The sequence below is a fragment of the Somniosus microcephalus genome, chromosome 7 (assembly GCF_052327205.1).
Source record: "Somniosus microcephalus isolate GS21.2 chromosome 7, FLI_Smic_1.0, whole genome shotgun sequence".
Lineage (NCBI taxonomy): Eukaryota > Metazoa > Chordata > Chondrichthyes > Squaliformes > Somniosidae > Somniosus > Somniosus microcephalus.
Window position 1 is genome coordinate 186,271,153 of NC_140993.1, and position 27,745 is coordinate 186,298,897.

Consider the following 27,745-nt stretch of genomic DNA (forward strand, 5'->3'; position numbering starts at 1 on the left):
AGAGTATATTAAATATAAGTTGAAGGATTATTATAAGGCTCTGTGGTTGTTTTATACAGAATGGAATTTAAGGATAGTATTTTGCAACCAATTTTTAAAGTACAATCGATTAATATATGTTACAGGTGACAAATTAAACTTCAGGTTTTGATGTTAAAATGTGGTGGCGGAATGGCTGTGCAGAGTGGTGGAATTGATTTGTATCATACAATGTAATGATCACGATGTTGTAAATGCTCTTAATGTTCAATAAAGTATAATATATAAACAAAAGTGTGTAGCACACTTGCCTCTGAAGTTAGAAGGTTGTAGGTTCAAGTCCCACTCTAGGCACTTGTGCACATAAATCTAGGCTGACATTCCAGTGCGGTGCTGAGGGAGTACTGCACTGTTGGAGGTGCTGTCTTTTGGATGTGATGTAAAACTGAGGCCCTGTCTGCTCTCTCTGGTGGACGTAAAAGATCCCATGGCACTCTTTCGAAGAAGAGTTGGGGAGTCAATATTTATCCCTCAGTCAACATCACTAAAAGAGATTATCTGGTCATTATCACATTGCTGTTTGTGGGAGCTTGCTGTGCGCAAATTAACTGCTGTGTTTCCCACATTACAATAGTGACTACGCGCCATAAAAAGTACTTAATTGGCTGTAAAGCGCTTTGAGATGTCCAGTGGTCGTGAAAGGTGCTATATAAATGCAAGTATTTTTTTCTTTATTAAACTGCATCCATCACTTTACTGACCATAAACTGAGCATCCAATCAATCTGAACCTGTTATCATTTAGTGTCATCTGAAAATTCAGATCCTTTGAAATGACACCAACTGCTAAGTTACTTATAAAAATGCTTAGCAGTTATGGTACCAACACTTGGTGACACATCACTAACAAGTGTGAACAGCTGCTTTTATATTTACTACTAATTACATTATTTCGGCTAGTCATTATTTGTATCCAATTCAATGCATTTCCATCTATTCCATGGGTCTGAAAATTATGTCCTTTTATGTGGGACAGTGTCATATCCCCTTTTAAAATCCAAGTCAACAGTAGAACATTGGTGGCCAGCCAGGAGTGCATTGAAATAGTCAAGTCTAGAGGTAACAAAGGCATGAATGAGGGTTTCAGCAGTGGATGAGTTGAGGCAAGGGCGGAGATGGGTGATGGTACAGAGGTGGAAATTGGCAGTCTTAGTTATGCTGTGGCTATATGGTCGAAAGCTACTTTCAGGGTTAAATATGACACCAAGGTTGCGAACAGTGTGGTTCAACCTCAGACAGATGTTAAGGAGAGGGATGGAGTCAGTGGCTAGGGAACAGAGTTTATGGTGGTGACTGAAAACAATGGCTTCGGTTTTCCCAATATTTAATTGGAGAAAATTTCTGCTCATCCAGAACTGGATGTTGGACAAGCAGTCTGACAATTTAGAGACCATGGAGGGGTCGAGAGACGTGGTGGTGAGGTAGAGCTTGGTGTCATCAGCGTACATGTGGAAACTGACGCTGTGTTTTTGAATGATATCACCAAGGGGCAGCATCTAGATGAGAAATAGGAGGGGGTCAAATATAGATCCTTGGGGACACCAGAGTTAATGATGTGGGAGTAGGAAGAGAAGCCATTGCAGGTGATTCTCTGGCTATGATTAGATAGATAAGAATGGAACCAGGTGAGTGCAGTCCCACCCAGCTGGACGACGGTGGAGATGATGGAGTGGTCAACCATCTCAAAGGCTGCAGACAAGTCAAGAAGGATGATGAGGGATAGTTTACCTTAGTCACAGTCACAAAGGATGTCATTTGTGTCTTTCATGAGGGCCATTTCGATACTGTGTCGGGGCGGAAAGCTGATTGGAGGGATTCAAACATGGAGTTGTGGGAAAGATGGGCACGGATTTGGGAGGCGACAACACATTCAAGGACTTTGGAGAGGAAAGGGAGGTTGGAGATAGGGTGGTAGTTTGCAAGGACGGAGGGGTCAAGGGTTAGTTTTTTGAGGAGAGGGGTGAAGATGGAAGATTTGAGGGAGAGGGGGACAATATCTGAGGAGAAAGAACCATTAACAATGTCAGCTAACATGGGAGCCTGAAAATAAAGTTGGGTGGTCAGCAGTTTGGTGGGAATAGGGTCAAGGGAGCAGGAAATGGGTCTCATGGATAAGATGAGCATGGAGAGGACATGAGGGGAGATCGGAGAGAAACTGGAGAAAGATGTGAGTTTATACTTTGTTTGTTTTCAACACACTTGAAGAAGGTTTTACTGTTTGTCTTTATGTCTGCTGCTACACTTTCTTCATGACACGCTTTACAACTCTCATATATTCTTGCTATAAACCTAGTCAGATGCATCCTTGTTCTAGACTGCCAGAGCAACAAATGCGTGAAGTGGACAATTCCTTTACAGACATAAAAGAAAATTGAGCAATGGGTGTGTTTTGAATCTTATGATCCATGAAGAAAGACTCATGAAATAACACTGGACGGCCAGCTGGTGGCGCCGTCCAAGGATTATAAATACTCGGGCATGGGCCCAGCTTTCCCAGGACATTTTGTAAACAGGAACTAGTGAAAGATAACTAGACCTCCATGTTTTGAAACAAGTTGATTAAAGCCTTGCTTTATACTCAAACCAAGTGCGTAGTGAGTTTTATTACGTCAATTTAATCAACTTGATATCGACTCCACGCTCTGAGTGATTTCGGGAACAGCCAGCTACAACATCAACTGCAGAAGGGAACTCCGGTGTAGAAATCAATCCATCATGGACAAACTACTCAGACACACCCATCTTGATATGGACCCAAATTCAACTACAACTGCTAAGGTATGGAAACACTGGTATCATACCTTCAGCAACTTCCTCAGGGTGTGTGGTGAGAATGTTCCTGATAAATTAGAGATACTTGCTAATTATGTATCTCCTCATGTGTTTGACTATATTCAATACTGTGTAGACTATGACGCCGCTATCCTAATAATATAGCGACTATATGTTAAGGCCCCAAATGAAATTTTTGCTCGGCATCTATTGGCCACAACTCGACAACAACCCAGGGAATCACTTGACAAATTCCTTCAAAAGATCCGCAGGCTCAGCAAGGATTGTAACCTTAAAGCTGTCACAGCTGAGCAGTACCAGAAGGAGCTAGTTTGCGATTCCTTTATTAATGGAATTACGTCTCCCTTCATATGCCAGCACCTGTTGGAGAATAAAACCCTTGAGTTACAGGCTGCCTATGACCAGGCATGTTCTCTGGAATTAGCCAAGAGGAATGTAGATACCTATCTTTTACCTCGTGCACGGGCTGCTGCTATCACTTTTAATGACTCCTTCGATAGGTCTCGGGTGGCAGCCCTCACTGATGATGACTCTAACCTAGCGGATGACAACTCTACCCTAGAAGCCTTCACTGATGACGACCTTGCCCTAGCGGCATCTTGGAAATCTGGAAGGAAGTGTTCCTTCTATGGAGGTGCGTTCCATTATAGGAAATGTTGTCCTGCTCGTAACGCAACCTGCAATCATTGCAGCAAGAAAGGTCACTTTTCTAAGGTATGCCAGTCAAGAGCCTCTGCTGGTAAGAAAGGCCCGTTTTCTAAGGTATACCGGTCGAGAGCTCCTGTTAGTTTTGCAACTGCTAACTATGAAACTGCTCCTCCCCCAAGAACCACTACTAAGGTTACAGCTGTCAAGGGTAAAATTGCCCCTCCTCCCATCACAGCTGTTTTTCCCCAAAGTCTGTCCCATGCAGCCATGAAGGTTTCAGTAAATGGACACATTCTGAGCGCACTAATCGACTCATGCAGCTCTGACAGCTTCATTAGTGAGCGGGCTGTCAGTAAGTTAAAACTGCGTATTTACCCCTCGGACTGGGAAATTGCAATGGCTCTGACGACACTGACCACCAATTCTTCCAGCTTTTGTCTTGTCGACCTTATTCTCAATGGCTGCACTTACTTCTCCACCCAGCTCAGGGTGCTCAAAAACCTATGCAGTGATGTGCTCCTGGGACAGGATTTCTAGAAACAACACAAAAGACTTACTTTCGAGTTTGGAGGTTCAAAGCCGGAGCTTACTATTTCCAAAGTACCGTTTTGTGCGCTTTTGGCAGCTTCGCTTGACGAGCCCTCCTTGTTTGTGTAGGGGTTCGCAAAATCCCCTCAGCCCCCGAAGATCGTGAAATATTAATCCATATCGTGGACAAAGACTTTGCATGATTTAAATTGTCTCTGGGTTGGACAATGTTTTAAAATGTGCCCAGAACCGCAAAAGGCTGCGTTCAGCAGCACTTAGACAACACCGGAATCAAAGAACTTTGTAAAAAATCGCAAACCTTAAGACAGTACATTTTAATTAAAAATTGTACCCTTGAGTTTGGTAAATTGCCCAGGGATAAAAATGGCTGTCAGAAAAGCATGGTCAAGGACAAAGGGCTTGGAGGCAACTCGTGTATGTCTGTGAAAAGGGGGAGGATCGAAGTTGGCAGTCAAATTCTGTCAATCAAAAGGGGAGATTCCCCCTCCCTCCAGAGACAATCGATGTTTATTTACAAGGATGTTTGCACAAGGGATTAAAACCACTTGACTGCGGTTTCAATGACCACAAGAGAATGGGTTTCTGTTTACATAGTAATCCAACTCCATTCAAAACCCATCACACACAATGAAACACACCTAAACTACGGAAGATACTTTTTAGACTAAGAAAAGGAACAGTTTAAGAATGAATGGGTTTGAATCACCCATTACTAGACAATGGAGACAGTTGTATCCCTTTTGTTAGCCCAGAAAACTCCGGATGTGGGCAGGAACATTTCGGCCCCAGAATGAAGACACATTCAAAACCCCTGCAGTTTTATCGACAGCCATCACGGACAATGGCAACTTTATTCAAACCCATCCCAGACAAGTGGACAGTTTGGATCCCTTTGTTTTAGCCCAGAAAACTCCGGATGTGGGCGGGAACATTTCGGCCCCAAAATTGGGGTATATAGAGATAGCTTCTCGGAGGCCTCTCTCTCTCTCTCTGGCCTGCCTCCGTGTGTCTCTCTCTACAGCGTAGGAGTCTGTCTGAAGGAGTAAAACACCAGCAGTTTACTTTTAAAACACTGGGGTGTTCTTTACTTTGGGACAGTGAAGATCTAAGTTTGTGAGGCACGGAGCTGGCATTATGGTGGTGAGCATATATTTTTCTGACCTTCCACAAGGCAACTTAGGATAGGCTACTGGGTGGGCAACAGTGTCCTCAAACTGGACCTGGAGCGACTTTGTCCGCTTCAGGAGCTCCCTCCCCCTACGAATCTCGGCTCTCTTCGTCGGGCACGCGGCATGTTCGCCTATTAATTTTTTTAAAATTATTCATTGATGGGATGTGGGCGTCACTGGCTAGGCCTGCATTTAGTGCCCATCCCGAATTGCCCTTGAGAAGATGGTGGTGAGCTTGTAGGTGGTGATGTTCCCATGCATCTGCTGCCCTTGTCCTTCTATGTGGTAGAGGTCGCGGGTTTGGAAGGTGCTGTTGAAGGAGCTTTGGCGAGCTGCTGTAGTGCATCTTGTAGATGGTACACACTGCAGCCACAGTGCGCTGGTGGTGGAGGGAGTGAATGTTGAAGGTGGTGGATGGAGTGCCAATCAAGCAGGCTGCTTTATCCTGAATGGTGTCGAGCTTCTTGAGTGTTGTTGGAGCTGCAATCATCCAGGCAACTTTGAGTATTCCATCACACTCCTGACTTGTGCCTTGTAGATGGTGGAAATGCTTTGGGGAGTCAGGAGGTGAGACACTCGCCGCAGAATTCCCAGCCTCTGGCCTGCTCTTGTAGCCACAGTATTTATATGGCTGGTCCAGTTCAGTTTCTGATCAATGGTAACCCCCAGGATGTTGATAGTGGGGGATTCAGCAATGGTAATGCCATTGAATGTCAAGGGGAGATGGTTAGAGTCTCGCTTGTTGGAGATGGTCATTGCCTGGCACTTGTGTGGTGCGAATGTTACTTGCCACTTGTCAGCCCAAGTCTGAATGTTGTCCAGGTCTTGCTGCATATGGACACGGACTGCATCAGTATCTGACGAGTCTCGAATGGTGCTGAACAGTGTGCAATCATCAGCGAACATCCCCACTTCTAACCTTATGATGGAGGGAATGTCATTGATGAAACAGCTGAAGATGGTTGGGCCTAGGACACTGCCCTGAGGAACTCCTGCAGTGATGTCATGTGATTGAGATGAATGACCTCCAACAACCACAGCCAACTTCCTTTGTGCTAGATATGATTCCAACCAATCTCGGCTCTCTTCGTCGGGCACTCGGCATGTTCGCCTATTATGCGAAGTGGATACCCCACTTCTCCGACAAGATCCAGCCCCTGCTTCACGCGAAGTCATTTCCATTGGAGGCAACAGCTATTTCAGCTTTCAACCTCCTCAAGCGACAATTGGAAAAAGCCACGCTTCGCTCCATTGATGAAAATCTCCCTTTCGTGGTCGAGTGCGATGCATCGGAGGTGGCGATCTTGGCTACCTTGAATCAAGGTGGTCGACCCGTTGCATTTCTGTCCAGAACTTTGCAGGGTAGCGAGCTCCATTATCCTCCTGCCGAGAAGGAGGCTATGGCCATCATCGAAGCTGTACGTCAATGGAGTCATTTTCTCGCTCGTCGCCATTTCACACTTATAACCGATCAGCGCTCCAAGGCCTTTATGCTGGAAACGCACTAAAATCAAGAATAACAAAATACAACTCTGGAGGATGGAATTGGCCGCCTTTGGATACACTATACATTATCGACCCGGCAAAGAGAATGTGGCCCCGGGTACACTCATGCGGGCATTCTGCTCTTCTATGTCAACTTCGACTCATGCGGATCTTCACACTGACTTATGCCAGCCTGGCGTTACCCATATGCTGCACTTTGTGTGATCTTAAAATCTCCCATTTTCTACGGAAGATGTGAAAAGAACATGCTCCTCCTGTAGAATTTGTGCGGAATTAAAACCGCAATTCTTCCATCCATCGGATGGCTCGCGCATACACGCTATGCAGCCTATGCAGCCACTCAGCATTGACTTTAAAGGGCCATTGCTTTCCTCAACGCGAAACACCTACTTACTTACTATGGTCGACGAATATTCACGCTTTCCCTTTGCTTTCCCCTGTCCCAATATGCTTACTTCCACAGTGATCAAATGCCTCGATCAAGTCTTTTCCCTTTGCGATATGGCCAATTTCATCCACTCTGATTGGGGTCCCTCCTTCATGTCAAGCGAACTCAAAAGTTATCTTTCCCAACAGGGAATTGCCACAAGTAAAACGACACCATATCATCCCATCGGTAACGGACAGGTTGAGAGATACAACGCTATCATTTGGAATGCTGTTCGTCTTGCACTGAGGTCACGCAACCTACCAGACGAGCAGTGGGAAACTGCTCCCTGACGTGTTGTATTCCATCAGGTCTCTTCTTTCCACATCCACCAATGTCACGCCTCACGAGCGATTCTTCAGGTTCCAGCATTGCTCCACACATGGGACGTCCATACCATCATGGTTGGCACCTCCCGGCCCCGTGCTGCTCCGAAGATTCGTCCGATCTGCCAAAAACGATCCCCTCGTCGACGAGGTGGAGTTAATGGATGTTAATCCCACTTAGGCGCACGTGCAGTGCCCTGATGGCTGGGAGTCCACCGTTTCACTCAGAGATCTGGCTCCCTGTCCAACCGGTCCCCCAGACCCAAATGATAGAGGGTCCCACGGTAATGATGCCGACACTCTGCGCACCTTTGAAGATGACGCCCTACCTGGGACATCAAGGGATCTGCCAGCTACTCCAGTGGATCAACTCAGGGAGCCAAGCACCCCCCATGAGATGGCCACCCGAAGCCAGGACACCAGTCAATCCCCTGCTACCAAACAAAATGAAGCCAGCTCTGCGCCTGTGGGGACCCGCACCCGGAGTCACGACCTCCCCAGTCTCCCTCAGGTCGATCAAGGCGACACAGGCCCTGTCGACCTACCAGTACGGATCAAGCGACCCAGGGACCCAGACATGGTCCGGGGGGACGTGCCTTCCCACCACAAGCAAAGAGCTAAAAGACTGCGGCTGTTCGTGGTCCAGTTAATCCGTTAAAAGGAAGTCATCGGACTTCCAAATCTTTAAGGAGGAAGAATGTTATGAAGATCCATGAAGAAAGGCTCATGAAATAACACTGGATGACCAGCTGGTGGCACCATCCAAGGAGTATAAATACTCGGGCGTGGGCCCAGCCTTCCCAGGACATTTTGTAAACAAGAACTAGTGAAAGATAACTAGACCTTCATGTTTTGAAACAAGTTGATTAAAGCCTTGCTTTATACTCAAACCAAGTGCGTAGTGAGTTTTATTAAATCAGGGTGTATCTTTCTTTATCTCAACAGGTAAAGAGCGTTTCAAGGAGATAGCCCACCACCATCTTCCCAGAGATTTGAATGGATTCAAACATGGAGTTGCGGGAAACATGGGCACGGATCACCTCCTCACCACCAGATCTCTCAAACCCCTCCATGGTCTCTAAATTGTCAGACTGCTTGTCTGACATCCAGTTCTGGATGAGCATTGGCCCCCAGTGGGGCTCACTCAGCATATCAACCTCTAGAGTTACAATGGGTCCTGACTGAGTTGGAGAAGTGTTGAAGGGATAATTCCAGTCCTAGCCCTTTGGGGTTATCCCAGATCAGGCATATTCCCCTGACGTTCACCTTCAATTTAAGATAGAGATAGCCGAATTCCATAAGATGCTTAAATGGGTCTAAAGGTTCAGGCTATCTCTCCCTAAAGGAACGGAATGACTGAAGATGTTACCGTCCTCCAGATAGTACTTTTAATAAGTTGAACTAGATTGTAACCTTCCGGATGTTATGAGTGTCCGGAATACCCCCCAGAATTCTGCAACTCCTTACAAAAGAGTGTACAGAATTTGTGGGTTTGCGAGTTTATACAGAATTACTCTTTGAGACAATTCTAAAGGTATATAGTTTTATTTAAGCGCCGGCATTCAGTTAACATCTGTTGAATCAGTCGCAACATTAACAATTCAAAATACAATTAGCTTACATTTCTTATTTCTCAGGGATCCTTATTCTCAAATCTTTACTTCGTTACATTTTTTATTTCTTACTTATTTCTAAATCCAGAACATCCACCAAAATGAATCACTTTGACTTCCCGAGACTCATAGTTAAAAACTTACAGAGATTCCTCTGAAGAGTTGAGAAACACTTTGCCCGTTCAGCGAGTTCTGACTTTCTGTTAAAAAGGTCTTATTTTTATACACTTTGGGCAATGGTTTCTTCTTTGATGTCCTCTGCTGCTGTTAGCTAATTGTCTTTATTGATAGCTCTGTTTAAATGCTTTGGCCTAGAAATTCAGTTGGGCGCGCCAGCCATTAGCGCCTTAGGAGGAGTAGATCTCGAGCGCTAGGCGCTTAGCGCCCAGGCGCAGCGCGATCTGCGCCTCGCCCCAACTTCAGTACACATTTAGCGCCGGCACAAAGTCTTAGCGCGCACCCTGCTGCGCGCGCAGATCATGACGTCATTTCCTAGTGCAATGCCCTTTTTGCGCCCCGAACCGGAACTTCACTCGCGCCGGCCCATTGTGCGCCGGGCGGCCCTAACGATTGTGAAGTGGAATGGTACACAGCCGAGGCGGGCCGCGGGGAGCGCTAATTAAAGGGCACTTACCCTGCACTATAAAGGCCAGCCATTTTGCAGCATTCACTCTTGTGCAACGGTTTTTTGGAGAGAGACCAAGGAGGAGAGCTTACTGGTTTGGACCAACACTAGGACAGGTATTTTTGGCTCAGGCCAGAGCTTAGCAATTATCTTTGCCTTCATTGAGAGCTCAGTGTTTGCCAGCATATAATGGGGGCTGCATTGGGTGCCAACGCTGACTTTCAGCCTTATGCCAGAAGGGCTTACAGACGCCGTGAGAGAGTGGCAGCCATGGCTAGACGCAGAGGGGGCAACAGGCATCGCCAACTGAGGCCTTACCCACCCAAGGTATACCGCCAGCAGTCCTCCTATCTGACCATGTCTGCCGCGATGTGTGTTAGGAGGCTGCGATTCAGAAGGGAGGTGGTTGCAGACATCTGCCAGCTGCTTCACAGAGATCTGCAGCCACAGCTGATGCGCAGGACGTCTCTGTCAGTGGCAGTGAAGGTGACGGTGGCTCTCAACTTCTATGCCACCGGCTCCTTCCAATCCGCTGCTGGGGACATCGCTAACATCTCCCAGTTCGCCGGCACTGCTGCATCCGCCAGGTGACCAATGCCCTTTTCAGAAGGAGACATCAATTCATCTCCTTCCCCATGACCCTGGACAAGCAGCAGCAGCGTGCAGTGGGATTTGCAAGAATAGCGGGCTTCCCCATGGTGCAGGGCACCATTGACTGCATGCATGTGGCTTTGCGGGCACCTCTGGAGCATGCCGAGGATTACCGCAACCGGAAGGGCTACCATTCCCTCAACGTACAGCTGGTGTGTGACCACAGGCAGCGCATCCTAGCTGTCAATGCCCGCTTTCCAGGCAGCAGCCACGATGCCTTTATCCTGCGACAGACAACTGTGGCTGACATGTTCCAGGCACAGCCTCACCCAAGAGGATGGCTTATCGGAGACAAAGGCTATCCTTTGTGTACCTGGCTCATGACCCTGCTCCGCGCGCCCACGACCCCTGCTGAAGAGGCATACAACGAGAGCCATCAAGCGACTAGGAACATCATAGAACAAACAATCGGCATCCTCAAGCAACGGTTCCGCTGTCTCGATCGCTCCGGGGGAGCCCTCCAGTATTTGCAGGAGCGAGTCTCCCAATTCGTCGTCGTTTGCTGCATGCTGCACAACCTGGCTATCCGCAGGACTCAGGCACTGCCACCTCACGTTGGACCACCACCTCAGGAGGAGGAGCAGGAGGAGCATGAGGAGGAGGAGGACGAGGAGTACCAGCCCAGGAGGGAGGCAGAAGGTCCAAGGGCCGCCCGTCGGCGACTTATTGAACGTCACTTCTAGGCCCCCTGTCAGGGAATGGCTTGTGCCAATGAAAGAACATGATTGCAGCCGCTCCGCAAGCCCTCAGCCGGTTAAGGCAACAAACACTTCAAAGATCAAACATGGACAATGTTAATAAATAAAATGCTTTATTGTACAAACTCAGGGCCCTTCCCACATGAAAACCAAAAACAGACGAAACCCCCAAAAAACACTCAAACACATTACTCGCTCCCACAACCTGGAGAGGATTAACAAAACAGTGCAACTAAAATGGCCGTCATCCTCGGCCTTCGTAAAAAACAAACATCACATCCTCGGCCTTCAAAAAACAAACATTCAATTCTCGGCCTTCAAAAAACAAACATCCAATTCTCGGCCTCAAAAAACAAACATCCAATTCTCGGCCTCAAAAAACAAACATCCAATTCTCGGCCTCAAAAAACAAACACAACTGGCCACACATTCGACTTTTTGGCCCGCTAGGGCGATGCCTTGGCCATCTTTGTGTGGCCCCTGCCCGCCCTGCTGCTCCTCCTCAAAGTAAGGCCATTGGCTGCTGCAAGGCTGGGGGCAAGCTCCTGAGGGGCACATGTCGTGACGGCAGATGCCCTTGGGGGTCGGCCTAGTCGAAGTCTGGCCGTCGAGCGGGCGGCTGTTGAATGCTGCAGCTGTGGCTGGCCAGCATCAGTCGCTGCAGCAGCTCCTGGCAGCTCCACTGGGGGAGTGGCAGTGGCGGCTGGAGGAATGGGGGCAAGCTGGCGGATGGCAGGCGCTCGCTGGTCGCCTGAGACACTGGCACTCGCCCGGGCCAGCACTGCAGCATGCGCACCAATCTGCCGAGGGACAGACCGCTGTGCTGCTGCAGCGCGCCGGGAGCCCTGGCGATGCCTGGCTGACACAGCGAGTGTGGCAGCAGTGAGTGCCCATGTTGACCTGTTCAGTGACCTCATCAGAGCACCCAGTGACTGCACGGCACCACTGATCAGCTGCCCACTCGCTGCCTGAGCTGCCCCGAATGCCGCCCGACTCGCTGCCTGCTCTGCCCCGAATTCCGCCAAACTGATGGCCTGTGAGGCCCCGACGTCGGTCACACTCTGAGAGAGGGACTCGATGGCCTCAGGCAACCATGCCACTACCCCCATGAGCTCCGTGTGCCGGCGCTCCGAGTCCGCGGACAAGTCCTCGAGGCGTTCCATCTCCTCGGCGAAGACCATCTCCGGACTGGAGGCCAGACTCTCCCTCTGGGGAGAAGGCCGCCGAGCCGGCTGACCCTTCCTGCGTTGCTGGACGCCGCTGGGCCCAGCAATTGGACTCCCCTCCGACCCTTCCCCCCTCTGGGGAGAAGGCCGCCGAGCTGGCCGACCCTTCCTGCGTTGCTGGATGCCGCTGGGCCCAGCAATTGGACTCCCCTCCGACCCTTCCCCCCTCTGGGGAGAAGGCCGCTGAGCTTCCACCCCCCTCCCGTGTTTCTGCAGGCCGCAAGTCCCATGAGCTCCCCTCCCCTCCGACACTTCCGCCACGCTCCCCTCCAGGGAAGACGTGTCCCCTACATTCGCATGGGTTGCCGCGGCTGAGGGTTCCCCTGATGGGCCGCCTTCCTCTTGCTCCTTCTCCTCCTCCTCTTCTGAGAGGCTGTCACTGGCAAGTTCAGGGACCTCCTCCTCACCATCTGAAAGCAGGAAGGCACAAGAGTAGCTTTAGAGTGATGAGAGGGCATCAGCAAGGGATGCATGAGTGGTGGCATTCAGCGCATTGGTCGGACAGTGTCAAAGGATGTAGATCTGATGCGCAAGTTGGACGAGAGAGGTCCAAAAGGTGATGTCCTTACCATTGGTGCCCAGAACAGGGTCGGCATCTCCACATGCAACGGGGCCAATCACCCGGCCACCCATGATGCGCTCCACGTGATGTTGCAGCTCGGTGAGTGGCTGGATCTGGGGTCGGCCTCCCCCGGTCGCAGTCCGGCTCTTCTTATTATTGGCCAGCTTGGCCTGCAAGAGAAAGGACGGCCTCTAAGTACAGAGTGTAGCCCTGATCTTGTGTGCACTGCCTCCCATGGTGGAATAGCCTGGCCAGTGTGTCGCCCTGATCTTGTGTGCACTGCCTCCCATGGTGGAATAGCCTGGCCAGTGTGTAGCCCTGATCTTGTGTGCACTGCCTCCCATGGTGGAATAGCTTGGCCAGTGTGTTAAGTGCAGAATGTGCAATTGATGTTCATGCCTGTCCCATAGCTGCTGCATGAGGGCTGGCCATTAGGGCTTTCAGGTCCCTTTGCCCATAATGTGAGGTGCACATGCAAGGATGAGGAGGACACTGGAAAGGGTACTCACCCTGACAATCCGAGTGAGGTCATTAAACTTTTTGCGGCATTGGACACCGCTCCTGGGGACCTCGCTGTTGACTGACACCTTGCTGGCGACATGCCTCCAGGCTCTCCGGTAGATGCGGACCGGCGCCTTCCTGCCATTGTCCGGGTACAAAATATGGCGCCTCTCCTCCACAGCACCAACCAGCACACTCAGATCAAGCTCTGAGAAGCGCTGCGCTCGTTCACGGGCCTTCTGCATGGCTTCAGGCGCTATTTGGGTCCAGCAGCAGTGTTCAGGCCTAGCTGGAGGGCTCCACTATCCAGGGCGTGGCAGCAGACCAAGTCGACCCTTCCCCCTTAAGAGCTGGCCGGCGCCAGGGTGTCTGCTGTCAATCACGAGATGGCCGCACCTGCGCTGCGCCCGGCCTGGGCGCTCTCGCTCAGCACATCCGGCTTAGCGCCTAAAGAGAGGCGTGCAGCGCCAGTTTTAGCACTCGAGCAAACTCTTAGGGTGAAGCTAATGAATATCGGAGAAGTGGCCTCAATTTTGCGCCGGGCGCAAACTTTAGCGGCCGCCCGACTTTACCGCCCCAAAAGTGGCTACAATGAATTTCTAGGCCTTTCTATTTTACTGTCAATTCAACTATTGCATGCATAATTATTTCTCTACCTTTAGGTGTTCCAAAAACCATCATAAAAACAATGACAGCTATGGTTTCTGTTTGATGTTATTCCTACAAAATGCTTTCATTCAATTCTTAATATTGGCTTTACTGGTTTTTAGCAGACATTTTGACTCCCCTTACTGCTCCAAGTTCAATACAAACACAATGTAATTGCTTGCTGTCTCTATTGATGTCATATCTTCAAAGTTTTCTTGTTGGTATGGTTTTTACTATATCTAAATTAAAGGCACTTTGACCAGGGTGGTTCATGCATTTCTAGCTATCTCAATTGGTTCCTGTTTTCCAAGTTTAACATAAAACTATTTGACCAGCAGGTGTTTCTTTACTTGATGTCATGTTTTCAAAGGCACATGCCTCTTTTAATGTTTGTGTTTTTGTTTTACGTGTTATTTGGTAACACCTTAAACTGGGTTTTCTCATTCTGTTCGTTGCAAACCGTAGACCTTTTGGAAGTACCAATGGTTTGCTTCAATCTTTCATTGTTTTAATATATTTAACTAATTCCCATTTCAAAGCTTGTTTACAACTTTGTTATCAACTGATTTTTCTCTCAGAAGCCTGTTCTCTGTTTACAGCCTGTCTCTGAGGTTTTAGATTTTAAACGCAGTATATCCTGTATTAATAATATCAGAATTCTGTTCATAGTATCGTGTATTTCTCTGAATCATGGCTATTCCTTCACAGTGTGAACTCCTGCTGTACTTTGTCACAATCCTGAGTCTGTCCCTTGGGCCGCCCCTGACCTCATTTTACTTTGTAAGGTACAGGTTCCATTCCTTCCAATGCTGCCTGGAAAATTCTAGAAAAGGTGGGGAACCTGGCGGAGTGGGTTCAATGGTAGTCCAGTGGAACACCTGAGGAAATTCAGGACCAATGTTGCCCGTACAATGTAGGCATTGCAGACCAGTCATGTTCATCCCCTTCGAAAAGTATTTTCTTAAAGATAAGGGCCTAGAAATTCAGTTCTTTGCGCCAGCCGCTAGCGCCTTAGAAAGAGGAGAATTGGGACGCTAAGCGGCTAGCGACCGGGCGCGACGCGATCTGCACCTCTCGCGAAATTCAGTTAAGATTTCACGCTGGCGCAAAGCCTTTGCACGCGCTCAGCTGCGCGCGCAGATCCTGACGTCATTTCATGGTGCAACGCACTTTGTGTGCCCCGAACCGGAAATTCAGTGGCGCCGGCCTATTTTGCGCCCGGCGCCCCCCGCGACTGGTAGAGGGGAACGGTTCCCAGTCGCTGCGGGGCGCGGGGGGTGCTAATTAAAGGGGACTCCTCCTGCAGTATAAAAGGCAGCCATTTTGCTCCACTCCATCTTTGTGAGAGACGTATATTTGGAGAGAGACAAAGGTAGAGAGCTTTCTGGTTTGGCTCAACACTCGCACAGGTACTTGTGGCTTCAGGCCAGAGCTTTGCACTTGTATTTAACTTTCAGTGTCATAGCATTGATTGGAAACATATAATGGGGGCTGCAATGGGTGGAAACGTTGGCTTACTGCATTGCATTCAAAGGGCTCAGAGACGCCGTGAGAGAGTGCCAGTCATGGCCAGACAGAGAAGGGCCAACAGGCGTCGGCAAAGGAGGCCTTACCCACCCAGGGAATACCGCCAGCAGTTCTCATATCTGAACCTGTCTGAGGAGCAGTGTGTTCGGAGGCTGCGATTCAGAAGGGAGGTGGTCACTGAGATCTGCCACCTGCTTCGCAGAGACCTGCAGCCACAGCTCAGGAGCAGGACGCCTCTATCAGTGGCAGTGAAGGTGACAGTGGCTCTCAACTTCTATGCCGCTGGCTCCTTCCAATCCACTACTGGGGACATTTCCAACATCTCCCAGTTCGCAGTACATTGCTGCATCCGCCAGGTGACCAATGCCCTTTTCAGAAGGAGACGTCAATTCATCTCCTTCCCCATGACTGGATCGGACAAAGTCAACATGGATTTACAAAAGGTAAATCATGCTTGACTAATCTACTGGAATTTTTTGAGGATGTAACTAGTAAAATAGACAAGGGAGAACCAGTGGATGTGGTGTATTTGGACTTTAAGAAGGCTTTCGATAAGGTCCCGCATAAGAGATTAGCGTGCAAAATTAAGGCACATGGGATTGGGGGCAAGGTATTGACTTGGATAGAGAACTGGTGGGTGGACAGAAAGCAAAGAGTTGGAATAAACGGGTCTTTTTCCGAGTGGCAGGCAGTGACTAGTGGGGTACCGCAAGGATCGGTCCTAGGACCCCAGCTGTTCACAATATATATTAATGATCTGGACGAGGGAATTGAATGTAATATCTCCAAATTTGCAGACGACACAAAGCAGGGTGGGAGGGTATGCTGTGAGGAGGATGTCGTGAAACTCCAGTATGATTTGGACAAGTTGGGTAATTGGGCAGAAACATGGCAAATGCACTATAATGTGGATAAATGTGAGGTTATCCACTTTTGTGACAAAAACAGGAAGGCAGATTATTATTTGAATGGCAATAGATTGGGAGAAGGGGAAGTGCAAAGAGACCTGGGTGTTCTTGTGCACCAGTCGCTGAAGGTAAGCATGCAGGTGCAGCAGGCGGTTAAGAAGGCAAATGGTATGTTGGCCTTCGTAGCAAGAGGGTTCAAATACAAGAACAAGGATGTCTTGCTGCAGCTTTACAGGGCCTTGGTGAGACCACACCTTGAGTATTGTGTGCAGTTTTGGTCGCCTTACCTGAGGAAGGGCTTTCTTGCCATGGAAGGAGTGCAGCGAAGATTCACCAGGCTGATACCTGGGATGGCAGGAATGACGTATGAGTAGAGATTGTGTCGATTGGGCTTATACTCACTGGAGTTTAGAAGATTGAGAGGGGATCTCATCGAAACCTATAAAATTCTGTCAGGCCTGGACAGACCAGATGCAGGAAGGATGTTTCTGATGGCCACGGAGTCCAGAACCAGGGGTCAGAGTCCAAGGATGTAAGGGTTTGGGGCATCTTTAAACTGGTTTAAAGTAATTTTCCTGGTCTTGCAGCCTTTGCCTGCACTCAGACCAATTTTAAAATAAAACCAATTTTAAAATAGCGGTTTCGAATCGCTACCCCACCTTCCAGTTCTGACTGCAGGGCTTATAATTATTGATATTAAAACAGACACGTAGTTTGGATGAGAGAAAAAAATCAAGTTTTATTAACTAGAAGAAACTATAATCAAAATATCAAACTATCCCACACGAACACAGTAATTACAGTAAAACTATATAACAGGGGTTGCAGACGGCGAAAACGAGGGATACAATGGCTACAATGTTATTTAAACAATCTTAGCAATTCCCTTAAATCACCATCCCCCAAACTCCTTAACTAGGTTGTTATGCTGAGGAGTCAGAACACTCGGCTCACCTGTGGTCCAGCGAAGTAAGAGAGAGAGATAGCTTCAGCCGCTATCTTTATACCTGGTGCGGCCCCTGCCATCCTGCCTTTCAAGGGCTGTGTGCAAAATTCCCCACCCAAAAGGGTCCAATACACAAGAGAAAGCTGTGATTGGCTACCTCAGAGTGGTTGGACTGGATTAATGTGTCTTCCGGAGCTTCCTGGGCTGAAACAAAAGGGAGATACAACTGCTCTATTGTCCAGCGCTGGGTGATTTAAAACCCATTCAAATCTTGAACGATTCCCATTCAAGGTGCAAAAGTCTCTTCTGCAGTTTAGATGTATCCACTCGATATACAAACAAATGCTAATAGCTTTCAATTGCTTTGTAAACAAAGCATTGTCCTTTGTCTTCGGCCATGTGGTGACAGACATTTTTATCCCTGGAAATTTAAAAGCACATCGCCAGGGATTCTTTAATCAAAAAAATGAATCTTCAGAACTGTAAATTATTGCGAATTCTTACAGTCCACCCTTGGATACTTCCAGCTTGCTTGTAGTATCCTCTTGAAGAAATGAGCAATAATTTCTGACCCCCCCACAAACAACCATCCCCTGTATTTACCTAATAGCTATCTGCCACTGATCCCCATCCCGTCTATTCCCCTTAAATTCAAGAAAAAACCATGGTACGGTAGGCATCTTACAGATACTTCAGTTTTCAATAAGGGGTCTCATACCCCTACATGCTTGTAAAATTATACAGTGTGAACCAAATTTACAATCACCTTTTTTTTTACATCATAAGTTATTACAAAATGTTGCAATCTTAGTTACACAATGTACTCAAATTATCGCAAGCACGGAGAGGGTCCTACGCCTCTGCTCAACTTGGAGTTGTCACAAACTGGTCCCAAGCACGGAAAGGATCCGACGCCTCTGCTCAACTTGGGGCTGCAACACAAAATACAAAAAATCATTAAACAACATGCTTAAATGAACCCCAATCATCACGTGCCGATGATGGGTCGCGAAATTCAAGTGGGTATTGCTCCACCCACTCGGGCAGTAAAAGTACCTTCCACCCCCCTTTGATCAGCTTAAACTTTAAAACAGGCAGAAAGGATTTACCGACCAGCCTGTTCCGCCAGCCCCGAACCATTCCCTTGTCCCTTTGTGGAGGCGGGGTACCCCTCACGTTTAAATTACCTTGGCACAGACCGAGACCGGGGAGTATGGGATCTCATGACTCCCAGTCCCTCCCCCTCCCGTCTTCCCTCGACTGGCTGCAGAAAATGATGGGTGCCTGTGTGGCGGCTCTCCCTGGCCCCACACTGATCCGGCCACCCACTCATCCTTCCCAGCCACACTTATCCTCTTTGCCCGTGAGCCCCCGGGTGAGTACCTCCCTCCCCCAACCGCACCCACGCAACTCTTGGGTCTCCCCCTCCTCTATACAATCTTCCCGGGCCATCACCACCCACCCCCGGGGAACGCGTCCCTATCACAAGGCGCCCGCGCTTCCCCATCGTGACTCCTCAACAGCGAGGTCTCCCGCAAGTGAACTTCGGTCAGGATAGTGCTGGGTTGGGGGCCGTGCCCCACCCAGCTGGGGCCATCTCCTCCCCGTAGGAGGAGTAGGCAAGTTCCTCCGGACTCTGTCCGGTTTTTCCCGAAGACCGTTGCGGGGTCTCCTGGATTCGTCCAGTGGCGAGATGATCCCCAACATTCCGTATCTTCATTCGATGTCCAGCCTGGGCTGGGCGAACATGGCTGCTTCATTTTCCAATCTCCTGCAAAAACTTAAAAGGACATGCAGCCAGGTCTCACTGACCTGCTGCCTTAGGTGGAGACATGGTCGGGTCCCTCGACCTCGGACCAAAACACAAACATTCGGCACACATGTAAACTTAAAGGCCTAGAAATTGGGTTTTGGCTTAGCCAGGGCTTTAGCGCCGGAAGTTAGTGCCGGCGCTAAGTCCCCTGCGCGCGCCAAAAATTCAGTGGCGCCGCGCCCAAACGGCTGCCGGCGCTACTGAAGGGTCTTTGCGGCGGTACATTGGCGCTAACTGCCGTTTCGCGCCGCAATTCCGGCGCTGCGGCACCCGATGCGGTGCGGCAGGCTGGGGACGTGCAGGCCTCCTCCTCCCGTTAAGGAGGAGCTGCCTGCACCCGGCCGCGGCCCGCACAAATGAGCTTAAAAATGAGCCCGGCACCTCGGACAAGTGCCGGGCTTGCATCTGTTCCGGGGGGGGGGGGGGGAGAAGTCCGGGGAGGGAGCTGCGGGCAGGCGGCCGGCGGGAAAGTGGCCGGCCGCCGCGGGGCCTTTAATGCGCCGGCGCAAACTGGAGTAAGGCACCTCTGCCAGAACGTTGCTTGCGGCTGCCATGGGCGAGGCGGCCGCAACTCAATTTCGGAGTTCGGGCGGGTTACCACGGCAACCGGGACGCTGCGCACACCGATGACGTCATCGGTGCCGGCGCAGCGCTACCGGTGCAACGCCGATTTAGGGCCCCAGGGAATTTTTAAACTGGCCATAACTCTGGCGCTAGTCCCTCTAGCGCCTCAAAAGCGGCGCTAAGGCTAGTGAATTTCTAGGCCATATTCTTTAAACTTTAACTTGAAACTAGTTAAATCCAAAACTTAAAATCCACCTTAAAGCAAGCTATATACACACACATAGCTATAATACAAATGCCGCCCGTCTCCGGACGGCCAGGCAGTAAAGTGGGTGACCATGCTTTCTTAGGCTGGGGCAGCCGCTGAGACCTTCTGAGGGGTGTCGCTATGGGGGAAACTTTGGCTGGCGGACCCTGAGCTTGGGTCACAGCCCCACCTGGCTGGGAACTTTCTCCCCCATGTCCAAATAGCCCGCACTGTATAATGTACCTGGCAGCCTGCCGGTGCAAATCTCTCTCTGGGTTTGTCTGCTTTTCCCTGGAAACAAGTCACAGTTCCTGTTTTTGTAGGCTGTGAACTTGAACTTGCATGGACAGCAAACTCATGTTCCCTCACCCAGGTGGCTTTAACTGGGGAATTTTGGACCTGCCTTTCGTCTGGGGCCAAAACTATCCCGTGTGCCTCCCTTGTCTCGGATTTCTGCTACTGGATCTGCTCTATGGGGTCCCAGAACTCTCCTTTCCTGTTCCCTGGCTTAAACAGCTTACTCTGAATATGAATGGCTCCTCCCCCCACACAAGCCACAGTGCTTGCCTGTGAACTCGAACATGCCGTGGGCTGAGGATTCCTATTCTCAGGCTCACTCCTCACGGGCGGACCGTACCTCCGTTGTTGGAGAGGGTACACTGGTCCTGGTCCCCGCCTGCCTAGCGGGACCTGCTGGTGATCTCCTACCACCCCATTGTCCACCCCTCCTCGCTGCCAGAGCTCCTCAAGACTCGGAGCTGTGGGCTGCAGTCTTGGGGTCTCTAATTCCCAATCCAGCACTGTTCTGGGTGCTGCCTGTGGGATGGTTTTACTTGGGCTGCCAGTAAAATCCAGCTGACCTGCCTTCGGGCTGATCATGCAAATCATTCCCTTTGATGCCTTTAAAGCCATGTTAAGGCTTTCTATCTCTGCCCTACAGGGGCCATGATCAGCTTCACCAAACCTGACATTCTCTTCCCGCAGTCTCATCTCATTTTCCCTGGCCTCAGTGATTTGGTACTTTAGGAATTATATCTAGTTTCTCGCATGGCTCTCTCTCTCGCTAGCTTCTTGGGTGAGGTGTGCATTCTCCTCTTGTAGCCTCATCTCTCTGTCCCTCGCCTCTGTGACTTCCTGCACAAGGCGCTCTATAAATGCCTGGCATTTCGTGACCTCTAGCGTGAGGCGTGCATTCTCTTCCCGCACCCTCATACCACTAGCTCTGGCCTCATACACCTCTCTGAGGCGTTCTACCTCCGCCTGGCATTTTTCAAGCTGGGACTCCCGATTCTTGGCCTCTTTAAACTCCTCCTGCTCTCCCATCTCACCCTTCCTAGCCCAGCCACCTATACCCCGATAGGTCAGCTTGCACACTGCCACTACCTTCCGCAGGGCTGCCCACAGACTGAAAGCAAGAAAGACAATAACTGATGCTTTCTCTAGATCCAGACCACTTATCATATCACAAACGGCCTGCAGTCCTGCCCACGGTCGCCATTGTAAGGGTTTGGGGCTTCTTTAAACTGGTTTAAAGTAATTTTCCTGGTCTTGCAGCCTTTGCCTGCACTCAGACCAATTTTAAAATAAAACCAATTTTAAAACAACGGTTTCGAATCGCTACCCCACCTTCCAGTTCTGACTGCAGGGCTTATAATTATTGATATTAAAACAGACACGTAGTTTGGATGAGAGAAAAAAATCAAGTTTTATTAACTAAAAGAAACTATAATCAAAATATCAAACTATCCCACACGAACACAGTAATTACAGTAAAACTATATAACAGGGGTTGCAGGCGGCGAAAACGAGGGATACAATGGCTACAATGTTATTTAAACAATCTTAGCAATTCCCTTAAATCACCATCCCCCAAACTCCTTAACTAGGTTGTTATGCTGAGGAGTCAGAACACTCGGCTCACCTGTGGTCCAGCGAAGTAAGAGAGAGAGATAGCTTCAGCCGCTATCTTTATAACTGGTGCGGCCCCTGCCATCCTGCCTTGCAAGGGCTGTGTGCAAAATTCCCCACCCAAAAGGGTCCAATACACAAGAGAAAGCTGTGATTGGCTACCTCAGAGTGGTTGGACTGGATTAATGTGTCTTCCGGAGCTTCCTGGGCTGAAACAAAAGGGAGATACAACTGCTCTATTGTCCAGCGCTGGGTGATTTAAAACCCATTCAAATCTTGAATGATTCCCATTCAAGGTGCAAAAGTCTCTTCTGCAGTTTAGATGTATCCACTCGATATACAAACAAATGCTAATAGCATTCAATTGCTTTGTAAACAAAGCATTGTCCTTTGTCTTCGGCCATGTGGTGACAGACATTTTTATCCCTGGAAATTTAAAAGCACATCGCCAGGGATTCTTTAATCAAAAAAATGAATCTTCAGAACTGTAAATTATTGCGAATTCTTACAAGGATAAGGGGTAAACCATTCAGGACTGAAATGAGGAGGAATTTCTTCACCCAGAGAGTGGTGAACCTGTGAAATTCTCTGCCACAGGGGGCGGTGGAGGCCAGTTCATTAAGTATATTCAAGAAAGATTTGGATATATTTCTTAAGGCTAAAGGGATCAAGGGATATGGGGAGAAGGCAGGGACAGGGTGCTGAATTTGGATGATCAGCCATGAACTCATTGAATGGCGGAGCAGGCTCAAAGGGCCGAATGGCCTACTCCTGCTCCTATCTTCTATATTTCTATGTTTCTATGACCGTGGACAAGCAGCAAGCGCGTGCAATGGGCTTTGCAGCATTAGCGGGCTTCCCCATGGCGCAGGGTGCCATTGACTGCACGCATGTGGCTTTGCGGGCACCTCTAGAGAATGCCGAGGATTACCGCAACCGGAAGGGCTACCATTCGCTTAACGTGCAGTTGGTGTGTGACCACAGGCAACTCATCCTAGCTGTCAATGCCCGCTTTCCAGGCAGCAGCACGATGCCTTCATCCTGCGCCAGACTTCTGTGGCAGACATGTTCGAGGCCCAGCCTCACCCACGAGGTTGGTTTCTCGGGGACAAACGCTATCCTTTGTGCACCTGGCTGATGAACCCACTCCGTGCGCCCAGCACCCCTGCTGAAGAGCGATACAATGACAGCCATCAAGCAACCAGGAACATCATTCAGCAAACATTCGGCGTGCTGAAGCAACAGTTCCGCTGTCTGGATCGTTCCAGGGGAGCCCTACAGTACGCGCCTGAGCGAGTCTCCCATTTCATTGTCGTGTGCTGCATGCTGCACAACCTGGCTATCCACAGGACTCAGCCACTGCCAGCAGACATTGGAGGACCACCAGAGGAGGAGGAGGAGGAGGAGGAGGAGGAGGAGCACCAGCACGGGAGGGAGGCAGAAAGTGCAAGGGCCGCCCGTCGGCGGCTTATTGCAACTCGGTTCTAGGCCCCCTCTCAGGGAATGGCTTGTGCCAATGACAGAAGATGAATGTAGCCGCTCCACAAGCCCTCAGCCGATCAAGGCAACCAAGGCTTCCAAAAGCAAACATGGACAGTGCGATTTAAGACATTTTTTTACTGTGAGACCTCTGTGCCCTTCCCACATGACAAACTAATGGAGAGAAACCCCCGCAAAAAACACACATACATCAGTCTCAGCCTTTATATATAAAACAATTACACCCGTCTCGGCCTTTATATATAAAACAATTACACCAGTCTCAGCTTTTATATATAAAACAAATACACCAGTCTCGGCCTTTATATATAAAACAATTACACCAGTCTCGGCCTTTATATATAAAACAAATACACCAGTCTCGGGCTTTATATATAAAACAATTACACCAGTCTCGGCCTTTATATATAAAACAGCACATTTGGCAACACCTACTACTTTTTCCCCAGCGAAGGTGATCCATCTCGCTTCTGTGACTGGCCCCTACCCGCCCTGCAGCTCCTCCGCAATGGGACCCCAGTGGCTGCAGCAAGGCTGGGGGAAGGCTGCTGAGGGTCAGATGGCGAGACGGCAGATGCCCTTGGGGGTCAGCCTGGACCAGCTCTGGGCCTGGAGGGGCCGGCTGCTGACTGCTCCAACTCTGCTTGGGCGGCAGCAGTCTGTCCTGCGGCTGGTGACAGCTACAGTGGAGGAGTGGCAGTGTTGGCAGCAGGAATGCTGCCAACCTGACAGAGCACAGGCACTCCCTGGTCAGCTGATAAACTGGCACTCGCACGGGCCAGCACTGCAGCATGCGCAGCAATCTGCTGAAGCACAGACTGCTGGGCTGCTGCGGCGCGGCGAGTGCCCCGGCGATGCCTGGCCGATCCAGCGAGGGTGGCAGCAGTTAGTGCCCGTGTGGCCCTGCTTTGTGTTTGCATGACAACAGCCAATGAATGCACGGCACGACTGAGCATTTGGCTAGAAGCCGCCTGTGATGCAGCGAAGTCCTGCTGACTCCTAGCCTGTGCTGCCGCGAAGTCGACCCCTGGCCTGTGCTGCACTGAATTGTTGCAGACTCCTGGCCTGTGCTGCACTGAATTCCTGCACACTCCTTGCCAGTGACTCTATGGAGTCAGGCATCCTTGCCACGGCAGCCATGAGCTCAGTGTGCCTGCGCTCAGCCTGGGTGCCCATTTCCGCTAGGAGACGCACCTCCTCTGCGCTCACCGTAGCAGGACTGGAGGCCGCACTCACCCTCTGGGGAGAAGGCCGCCGAGCTTCCCCACCCCTCCCGCGTTGCTGCAGCCCACTGGGCCCTGGAGCTTCACTCTCCTCCGACCCTTCCCCCCTGCTCCCCTCCAGGGAAGACGTGTCACCATCATGGCCATGGGCTGCCTCGGCTGAGGGTGTCCCTGCTGGGCTGACTTCCTCGTCCTCCTCCTCTATGTCTGACTCCGACACAGTGCCAGCATGAGGGGCCGCCTCCTCACCTGGTGATTCACCATCCGAAAGCAGGGAGGCACAAGAGTTGCTTTAGAGTGAGGACAAGGCGGCAGCGAGGGAGGCATGAGTGCTGCTGTGCACTGCATTGGTTCGAGAGTGGCAAAGGATGCTGGTATGAGGCGCAAGTGGAAAGAGAGAGGTCAAAAAGGTGATGACCTTACCATTGGTGCCCAGAACCGGGTCGGCATCTCCAGTGACGACGGGGCCAATCAGCCGGCCTGCCATGATCCGCTACACTCGCTGCTCTAGGTCGCTGAGCTATTTTAGGTCAGGACAGCCTCCTCCGGTCTGTCGCTGCTCTCTTCTGTTATGCGCCAGCTTGCCCTGCAAGAGAAAGGACGGCCTCTAAGTACAGTGTGAAGCCCTGACCTTGCCTGCACTGCCTCCCATGGTGGAATAGCCCTGACAGTGTCAAGTCCTGATCTTGCCTGCACTGCCTCCCATGGTGGAATAGCCCCGACAGTGTATAAAGTCCTGATCTTGCCTGCACTGCCTCCCATGGTGGAATAGCCCTGGCAGTGTGTGAAGTCCTGAATGTGCAAGTGCTTTTCATGACAGTCCCATAGCTGCTGGACGAGGGCTGGGCATTAGGGCTTTCAAGTCCCTTAGGCCATAAAGTGAGGTGCACATGCAGGGATGAGGAGGAAACTGGAAAGGGTACTCACCCTGACAATCCGAGTGAGGTCGTTGAATTTTTTCCGGCATTGGGTTGGAGTCCTGCCAACCATGCTGTTGGACGTGACCCTGTTTGCCACCTCCCTCCAGGCTTTGCGATATTCGGTGGGCAGCGGCCTCCTGCCACCCTCAGGGAAGAGGACATGGCGCCTGCGCTCCACTGCGCCAACCAGCACCCTCAGGTCACCCTCGCCGAAGCGCTGCGCTCTCTCCCTGGCCTTCTCCATTCTCCTGGGCGTGGAGCAGTTCCAGCAGCAGTGTTCAGGCCTTGCTTTAGGGCTGCAGTGTGCAGGGCGTGGCAGCCAAACAATTCCACCCTCCCCCTTTAAGAGCTGACCGGCACCTGACTGTCTGCCCTCAATGAGCAACTCGCCGCACCTGCGCTGCGCCCGCCCTCGGTGTTAGCGCCCTGGATCGCCGGCTTAGCGCCTAATGATGGTCGTGCATCGCCTGCTTTAGCGCAGCAGCAACCTCTTGGGGCGTTGCAACTGAATATCGGCGAAGGTGGCGCTAAGTTGCGCCGGGCGCAAAATTTAGCGAAAGCCCGGCTGCAGCGCCCCAAACGTGGCTATACTGAATTTCTAGGCCAAGCTGTTTGAATTTTGATTGCTACAAACTAAATTGTAAAAACATGCGCAGCATTCAATGTTTCACACCAGCTGTCCCCTTGCTGGTATCCACTAAGCTGTGTTTAATCTACTGTTTACAGATCCAAGCTGAACTCTCTGGAAATACCAATATTGCCTTCACAGGCTAAGTTTCACCAAGAAGGTATTGTCAAAGTTCTGTCTTCTACTGCAAGTTGATCTGCAGACAACAGAAACCACAGGAACTGCTTTGCTAGTGACAGTAAAGGTCACAAGTTCCCTCAAAATCTAAGCCTTTGGGTTCTTCCATGCTACAAAAAGGGACATCAGCAAAATCAATCAGATGCATCAGGCAGATCACTGATGCTTTGCTCACTAGGACAAACACCTTCATCACTCTTTCCCTGGAACAACAGAGAATAAAAGGGCACTGCAATTCATCTGTATTGCAGGATTCCCAAATAAATAAGTCTCTGGACAAAGCTAAAACAATTACATTTGATTCCATGTTCCCAGCAGGGAATGAAATTTAAAGTGAGTACGGTTGTAACAATTAGGGCTACAACATTGTAGCCTAATCTCTGACCCGTACTCCCTTCAAAGTCAGCTTCCCCGCTGGAGTCATGGGGCTAGATTTTCAGTATAGGCAGTTTTGGGGCGCTAAGCTTAGCGCCCGCCCGAAGTTAGCGCCCGCCCCAAAGTAGCGCCCCGTTGCCGGAAATTCAGTGGCTTCGCCCTAAGAGGTTGGTGGAGCGCTAAAAGAGGCGTTCCACTACTATCTTTAGGCGCTAAGCCGGCGGTCCAGAGGGATAGCGCCCAGGCGGGGCGCAGCGCGGGTGCGGTCATTTTTGGACTGACAGCAGACCCCGTGGCGCCGACCAGCTCTTAAAGGGGGAAGGGACGAATTGGTCTGCTGCCACGCCCTGCACACTGCAGCCTTGCAAAGAGGCCTCAACACTGCTGCTCAGCCCCAGGGAGTCATGGCAACGCCAGAGAAGGCCCGTCAGCGTGCCCTGCGCTTCTCAGAGGGTGATCTGGACATAATGGTCACAGCTCTGGAGGTGAGGCGCAAGATCTTGTTCCCAGAGAGTGGGAGGAATCCAACCCACCACGACTACACCAAAGCCTGGAAGCAGATCGCCCAGAGGGTGACGTTCACCGGCGATGCCCCCAGGACCCACAAACAATGTCGTAAAAAATACAATGACCTGACCAGGATTGTCAGGGTGAGTACCCTTTCCAGTCTCCTCCTCATTCTTGCATGTACACCTGACATGATGGGCAAAGGGAGCTGAAAGTCCTATTGGCCAGCCCTCAGCCAGCAGCATTGGGACAGTCATGAGCATCAATTGGCCATTCGGCACTCTACACTCTGGCCAAGCTATTCCACCATGGGAGGCTGTGCACACTACATCAGGGCTTCACTCTGTCCAAGCTATTCCACCATGGGAGGCAGTGCACACTACATCAGGGCTTCACTCTGGCCAAGCTATTCCACCATGGGAGGCAGTGCACACTACATCAGGGCTTCACTCTGGCCAAGCTATTCCACCATGGGAGGCAGTGCACACTACATCAGGGCTACACTGCGCACTTACAGCCTGT